The 7,687-nt window shown below is 38.5% G+C and overlaps 1 protein-coding gene across 3 annotated transcripts in view; it reads right to left on the bottom strand.

The window, feature by feature from the left end:
• Positions 1 to 4,597: 4,597 nt before the first annotated feature.
• zbtb7b (zinc finger and BTB domain containing 7B) overlaps positions 4,598 to 7,687 on the bottom strand; it is a 29,009-nt gene continuing 25,919 nt past the window's right edge. For 2 of the 3 annotated variants that reach the window (XM_066684074.1, XM_066684071.1), the window contains one exon: positions 4,598 to 7,687. This exon is cut by the window's right edge and continues 667 nt beyond it. The gene's annotated coding sequence lies outside the window, so the exon portion shown is untranslated. The other variant, XM_066684073.1, reaches the window with a different exon arrangement.

Here is a 7,687-nt window from a genome sequence, read left to right as displayed (position 1 = left end):
CGCTGTAAAAAAAACAACATATTTGTTAAATGGTTGTACAAGGTCTCACTTTACAGTTTACATTTAAACATACAGGGCACATTCAGAAAAAGGACTCTGTAAAATGGCAATAATTAAAAATAAGCTACTATTAAAAAAAATCTATGTAGTGTTAGTAATATTTCAGTTGTGAAAGAATTCATCACTGGATATTTATTTTAGAATGTAAATGGAATACATTTGAGACACAAAAGGATTTAGCTCAGTGAACCTTAAATTAATATTAAGCTAATAATGAAAATAAATATTACTCACTACTTCCATTCTCTAAAAATGATTCAATACAAAGAGATGTGCGGTAAGCATCCAAACATCTGCCCATCCAGGCTGTGTGTGCACATCTAAATGTCTGTGTCAGCTGCATTCAGTAACTGAAAGGAATATGTGGATACATTTGGACACAATGGTTTAAACATGCCCTTTGGCTAGATATGACACTGACCAGAGCCTGCCTATCTGTCAATCCATCAGACAACAGTGGTCACTGGAGGGACCTCAGCTGGCAGTTATGAGGCTGTCGGTGCAGAAATAAAAGGGCAATAGACATTGTAATGTCAAGCATAGTCCATGTAACACACTCTAAGAGCAGGTAAGGAGAGGGAATTTTGATCATTTTGTGGCGTTCCTCACCAAAGAGTATAAAGGGAGAGAGAGAGAGAGAGTGAGAGAGAGAGAGAGAGAGAGAGAGAGAGAGAGAGAGAGAGAGCAATAAAGAGAGACATATGAGATGAGGCATCTTGAATCCTATCATAGATTTGTTCCACTTAATTTACAAAAAAGGGGAAGCTGATCAATGTCATTATGCTTCCCATGATGCATTAGGTACTCTCTCTCTCTGTCTTAGTTATATAAGTAGTTTTGATGTGTACTTTGTCTTAATCATCCTCATGTTATTCTATGCCTGATGTTGTCACTGCCCTCCAGTTTGAGGCTGAGGATTAGTTCTATTTCAATGACCATCAAGAGCCTGTCAGCACTGTAAGTGTGTTTACACCATCAAGGAGCAAATGCACTGGAAAATCTGCTGACTGCTTTGGTGTATTCTTTGGGAATGCTACACTGTGATTTGTAACAGATATGAAATTCCAAAATAAATGTAGCAGTTATACAGGACCTAAAATTGTGCTCATAAAATCTTTGCTGCAGTAAAAAAAAAATTGTTTTGCGAAGGCTTTACATATTGGAACATTTCTGTGAGGAACTGATCCAATGAAATATTGTCATCATCGTTTCGTGCTAGAAGATGTGACATGAGAAAAATAAGCAGTCAAAACCTTGTCTGAACTTTTCTGCTTTACTGAAGTGTACCAAAGACAGTCCTGAATGGGCAGATTGGGACAGCAAGGGTTTCTTATGTCACAAACCTAAAGGACCAAACCAATTAACGTGTGAAATGGGGCTTTCCATTTTCAGGTGAGCAGTGAGGATGGAGACAGAGCAGTGACATATTTATTAATCCAAGTGAACAAAATGACAGTGAAGGTGTGGAGTTACATTAAATCACTTTTAAGGCATTTTTATTTTTTTGGCATTAAACAAAGATTTGTAGTTTGTTTAAAAAAAAATGAAATGAAAAAGAAGCCTATACCACACATTCCTTTATGTGGTCAAAAAATGTTGTCTTTGTAAACTTCACAGGAATAAATTCACAGGAATTTTGTAAACTTCACAGGAATAAAAGGATCCAGGGGTTTAAGGCCATGTCTGAGGCTGACTCTGGAGTCCCCAGAAAATGTGAATTTTCATTATGAAGAGTTGAATGTCAGGCACGAATATGGAAAGGTGTTAGCGAGCACTGCTTAGTGCTGCTTAGGCAGATCCATCTAATCCCTTTTTGTCCCGCATGTGGAAAAAATGGTGGTGGCACAAAAGACAATGCTACTCACTTGGTAGATGAAGTCAACTTTGTTTCTTTCTTCTGCCTGATCTAGAAAGTCAAAAAAGTCCAGCTCCAGCAGAGAGGTCCACTCAGAAACACAGCGAAGAGCAGGAGCAGCAGTGAGGGTAGCTGGATCAGTTTGTAGGTTTGGCTCAGCTGTGACGTAGTGTTAATAAAGCAGCAGGTGCAGAGCAACCTGGGGCGGACACATTGGCCATCCATATGTTCTACTATATGAGTTGAACACTTAAGTCTTATTTCAATATTACAAAATATAAATGAAGAATTTAGACAGACACTGAATAGCCTAAGAATAATAAACTAAATAAAGTGCTTAATACACATACACGGTTTTCAAACTTCAAACAGATACCACACCACCCCCTCAGCAGTACACATAACAACCACAGTCCATGAGGCATGTGCTATACAGGTGCTGGTCATTAGGATACATTGAAATTAGGATATCAAGAAAAAGTTTATTTATTTCAGTAATTTCATTCACAAAGTTAAACTTGTATATTATACTCATTCATTACAAACAGATTGATATATTTCAAGGGTTTATTTGTTTTTAATTTGATGATTATAACTGACAACTAATAAAACACCAAATTCATTCATTATCTGTAAGCGCTTATCCAGTTCAGGGTCGCGGTGGGTCCAGAGCCTACCTGGAATCATTGGGCGCAAGGCGGGAATACACCCTGGAGGGGGCGCCAGTCATTCACAGGGCAACACACACATTCACTCACACTCTTTTGAGTCGCCAATTCACCTACCAACGTGTGTTTTTGGACTGTGGGAGGAAACCGGAACACCCGGAGGAAACCCACGCGGACAACACACCAACTCCTCTCAGACAGTCGCCCGAAGCGGGAATCGAACCCACAACCTCCAGGTCCCTGGAGCTGTGTGACTGTGACACTACCTACTGCGCTACCTACTGCTGCCCACCCTAAAATCAGTATCTCAGAAAATTAGAATATTGTGAAAAGGTTCAATAATAAAGACACCTGGTGCCAAACTCTAATCACCTGCAAAGGCCTTTAAATGGTCTCTCTGTCTAGTTCTGTAGGCTACACAATCATGGGGAAGACTGCTGACTTGACAGTTGTCCAAAAGACGACCATTGACACCTTACACAAGTAGGGCAAGACACAAAAGGTCAGTGCTAAAGAGGCTGGCTGTTCACAGAGCTCTGTGTCCAAGTACATTAATAGAGAGGTGAAGGGAAGGAAAAGATGTGGTAGAAAAAAGTGTACAAGCAATAGGGATAACCGCACCCTGGATAGGATTGTGAAACAAAACCCATTCAAAAATGTGGGGGAGATTCACAAAGACTGGACTGCAGCTGGAGTCAGTGCTTCAAGAACCACCACGCACAGACGTTTGCAAGACATGGGTTTCAGCTGTCGCATTCCTTGTGTGAAGCCACTCTTGAACAAGAGACAGTGTCAGAAGTGTCTCGTCAGGGCTAATAACAAAATGAACTGGACTGCTGCTGAGTGGTCCAAAGTTATGTTCTCTGATGAAAGGAAATTTTGCATTTCCTTTGGAAATCAAGGTCCCAGATTCTGGAGGAAGAGAGGAGAGGCACAGAATCCACGTTTCTTGATGTCCAGTATAAAGTTTCCACTATCAGTGATGGTTTGGGGTGCCATGTCATCTGCTGGTGTTGGTCCGTTGTGTTTTCTGAGGTCAAAGGTCAACGCAGCCATCTACCAGGAAGTTTTAGAGCACTTTATGCTTCCTGCTGCTGACCAACTGTATGGAGATGCAGATTTCATTTTCCAACAGGACTAGGCACCTGCACACAGTGCCAAAGCTACCAGTACCTGGTTTAAGGACGATGGTATCCCTGTTCTTAATTGGTCAGCAAACTCACCTCACTTTAACCCTTATAGAAAATCTATGGTGTATTATGAAGAGGAAGATGCAAGACACCAGACCCAACAATGCAGAGGAGTTGAAGGCCACTATCAGAGCAACCTGGGCTCTCATAACACCTGAGGAGTGCCTTAGACTGATCGACTCCATGCCACACCGCTTTGCTGCAGTAATTCAGGCAAAAGGAGCCCCAACTAAGTATTGAGTGCTGTACATGCTCATACTTTTCATGTTCATACTTTTCAGTTGGCCAGCATTTCTAAAAATACTTCTTTTGTATTGGTCTTAAGTAATATTCTAATTTTCTGAGATACTGAATTTGGGGTTATCATTAGTTGTCAGTTATAATCATGAAATTAAAAGAAATAAACACTAGAAATAACTCTGCCTGTGTGTATTGAATGAGTATAATATAAAAATTTCACTTTTTGAATGGAATTACTGAAATAAATCAACTTTTTCATGATATTCTAATTTTATGACCAGCACCTGTATGTGCTCCGGTTTCCTTCCACGGTTCAAAAACACCCATTGGTAGGTGGACTGGCGACTCAAAAGTGTCCATAGGTGTCAGTTTGAGAGTGAACGTGTGAGTGTGTGTCACCATGCGAAGGATTGGCGCCCCCTCCAGGGTGTGTTCCTGCCTTGACCCTAGGCTCCGAACCCAGCAACCCTGAACTGGATAAGCAGTTACAGACAATGAATGAATGTTTTATATTTTCACTATTAAAATCAACTTAAATCTCAGAGTCCACCCCCACTAAGTAAATAAATAAATAAATAAAAACATATTAGCACCAAAAGACAATATAATTTTGATCCACAGCCTTTTTCTTTATTTACTTTTCTCTTTACAATAGGGGAAATGAATGCCAGGCAAAATAATCATTTACTATCAGTGAAAAACATTCCTGTTAGCACAGGAAACATCCCTGATGCAGAGGCTCTTACCCCATCCATAACACCCACACCCACACACACAAAGATATTTACACCCCTCAAACTTGTTAATTTACTGATGTGTCAGCAAGCTTATTGTGCATTTCATTTACTGGATCCAATCAGCTCCTGGTCTCAGTAATCAAGAATCAGTAAATTATCATTTTTCAAAATTCAAGGCTGCTGTAGGACTGTACAAGGGGTGTTAATATTTTTATGTAAACACAAGAATCCCTCCACATATTTGCATAATCATTTTAGTGCATTGCTCATTATTTCCTGAGAACAGTTGCAAAATCCACAAGGCAGCTTGACCCTTTAGAAAGCAAAAAATTATATGATTTTATCTTTAGATAAAAATTGTACATCTATATTGCAGAAACACTTCAGGAAGATTTACAATCAAAAGCGCTGAAGTCAAGGAAGCACTGAATAACTGCTGAGTATTCTGGAATGTTTGATGAAAGACTTTAGTGCAAATAAAGCTGGTGTGAAAGAATACAGTGCACACCCACATTCTATCATCTCCTGATAAAATTTGTCTTCTTGCAGACAGAGCTTTATGCGATCCAGTCCTGCTGATGTGCATTTTTACATTTTTCTAATCTTTTCTTTCTTTTTTTACTAAATCACAGTAAAGTTTATAAAGTACTGTCATTCTAAATATTGTAAAATACACTTAAAGACTAGGATAACAGCAAGAAATTATTCTAAAGCTTTTGAGAACCAGAGGTGAGGTTTAAATTGAGCTAAAGCCACAAAATGACAGATTTTCTATTTCCTCAGAAACACATACAGCACTGTTTAAAGAGCAGTGCATACAACATACGCAATGCATTGTGGCATTTTACATTGTCCCATATTTCCATTAAACTCTGATAATATAAATTTTATGACTCTGAAATGAAGCTTCTATATAATTATTACCCAAACAAAAGGCAAACTTTGGACCCTCACACTGCGTGCAGAGAAAGAGAGAGAGATAGAGAGAGAGAGAGAGAGAGAGAGAGAGAGAGAATGAGAATATCTTTCTTTCTGTTTCCGAAATCCTTCTTAACCCTTTCCAGTGCTGTCACTGTTTTGTGCTTTAAGGGTTCACAATAGGGGAACTTCAGACAAAACAAACCATGTGATGTCTAGTTGCAAACCAAGCCTACATTAATCTAACAGACAGAAAAAGCAGCAGCTACGTACTACCAAACAAGCCAAAACTGCCCATATCTACATATGATCATCCCCATTTATGCACCTTGTGCTAAAGCACAAAAATCTAGACTCTAGAACTGATGCTGGACCTTAAATAGCGTTGCCTTCTTTTGCTATAGTTGACTGACCACCTAGTATCAACTTCTATAGGCCACCTAACATCAACTACAAAATCCATGTGCGAAAATGTTATTCTGTGTCTGGAACTGAGGATTTCTGCTTCAGTGGCTTTGCTACTCTGGAGGAAATCTACATCCCAAAAGTCTCCCAGTAGAGAAACACTCCAACTATGGATCAAAAACCACAAAAGTGAAAGAAGGCAAGTGTTTGAGTGTGCAGCCTACAAGCAGCAGAAAAGCTCTGACCGTCTCCTAAACACATGCCACCTGAGGCGAGCACAGAGGAAGGCCAAACTACCACCAGACTTCAGGATTGAGGCGAGGATCAACTGTATCCCAAACCCAAACCATTACAGTCAAGGTCACTTTCTACACGAAGGCTACAGCAGCTCCTCTCTCAGGAACAATAAATTCAAAACTAGAGCCACTGGAATTACAGCAAGGCTTCAGAGCAGAGTGTGTGGAGACACAAACCAAGGGAAAAAAAATCACAATAAATATTAAACAAATAAATAAATAAATACACATGCAGCTCCCTGCCTCTCCTCAGTTTTCCCTTTATTCTCCTGTTATGAGCTTCTGCTCAGGAGTGCTGAGGATGATCACAGCATCATCATTAATTCTCAGAAATAAGCCACCAGTCCCACACAAACAAAAAGAATAAAAAAACAAAACAAAACAAAATGAAAAAAAAAAAAGACACCAAAAACCCATTTTTTACACATATTGTCACAGATTTGTGTTAAATGTATTCAAGTAAAGAATTTAGGGGCTACAGTATTGACTACAGTATTTAAAGAAAGCACTCCGAAGCCCTTCTCAGATGGAGGGAAGTTTTAGAAATGGAGAATTGAGCATAAAAAGTAATAAATGAAAATAAGAGCAAGAAAAACTTTCCTATTTAGAAGAGCTGGAAAAGTCTTTAAAATTGTCTGTTTCAATGCCTGCAAAATAAATTACAATCTCTATCATAGTACTATATTGTGTTCTTTGGTACGTAAGCTTTTATATATAATATAATATTATATATATATATATATTATAATATAATATTATATATATATTACACACACCTTATTTTTACTCAAACAATCAGCAGCATCATCACACAGATTACTTTGGGATTATGAAGTCAACGCACATGTCTTTGGAAGAGTATAAGTGAGGAGGTTATCCTGAGTAAGTGCAGTTCTATACTCCGCCACGAGATGGCAGAATTGTAGTAATAAATGAATAAACAAGGACAGCTACCTACGTTTATGTCCTGCTGCTGTTTTATGCTCCATTTCTAAACTCACATTTTTATTTTGCATAGCTTCAGCAAAAATGTTTACCCCTGCCTGCAGAATATATTACCAAAATATATCTATATTAACATAGTTTCATTAATTAAAGCAATAAGATTAAATCTGAACACAGAAGTGGCAACATAAAATCATAAAAACAAAACATAAGGACACGAAAATGAAAAACAGATCTATAAAAGAAAGAAGAGACAGAAAACCCGTTTCTCCATTGATTTTGTTTTTGTGTAGTTTTTTGGTTTTTTTTTGATATATGAACATTTTCTTCAGTCTGAACTGTAAGTGCTCCAGCTCTCTCCACCACATGACGA

The sequence above is a fragment of the Hoplias malabaricus genome, chromosome 10, assembly GCF_029633855.1.
Source record: "Hoplias malabaricus isolate fHopMal1 chromosome 10, fHopMal1.hap1, whole genome shotgun sequence".
NCBI lineage: Eukaryota > Metazoa > Chordata > Actinopteri > Characiformes > Erythrinidae > Hoplias > Hoplias malabaricus.
This window is presented reverse-complemented; position numbering and strand designations above follow the sequence as displayed.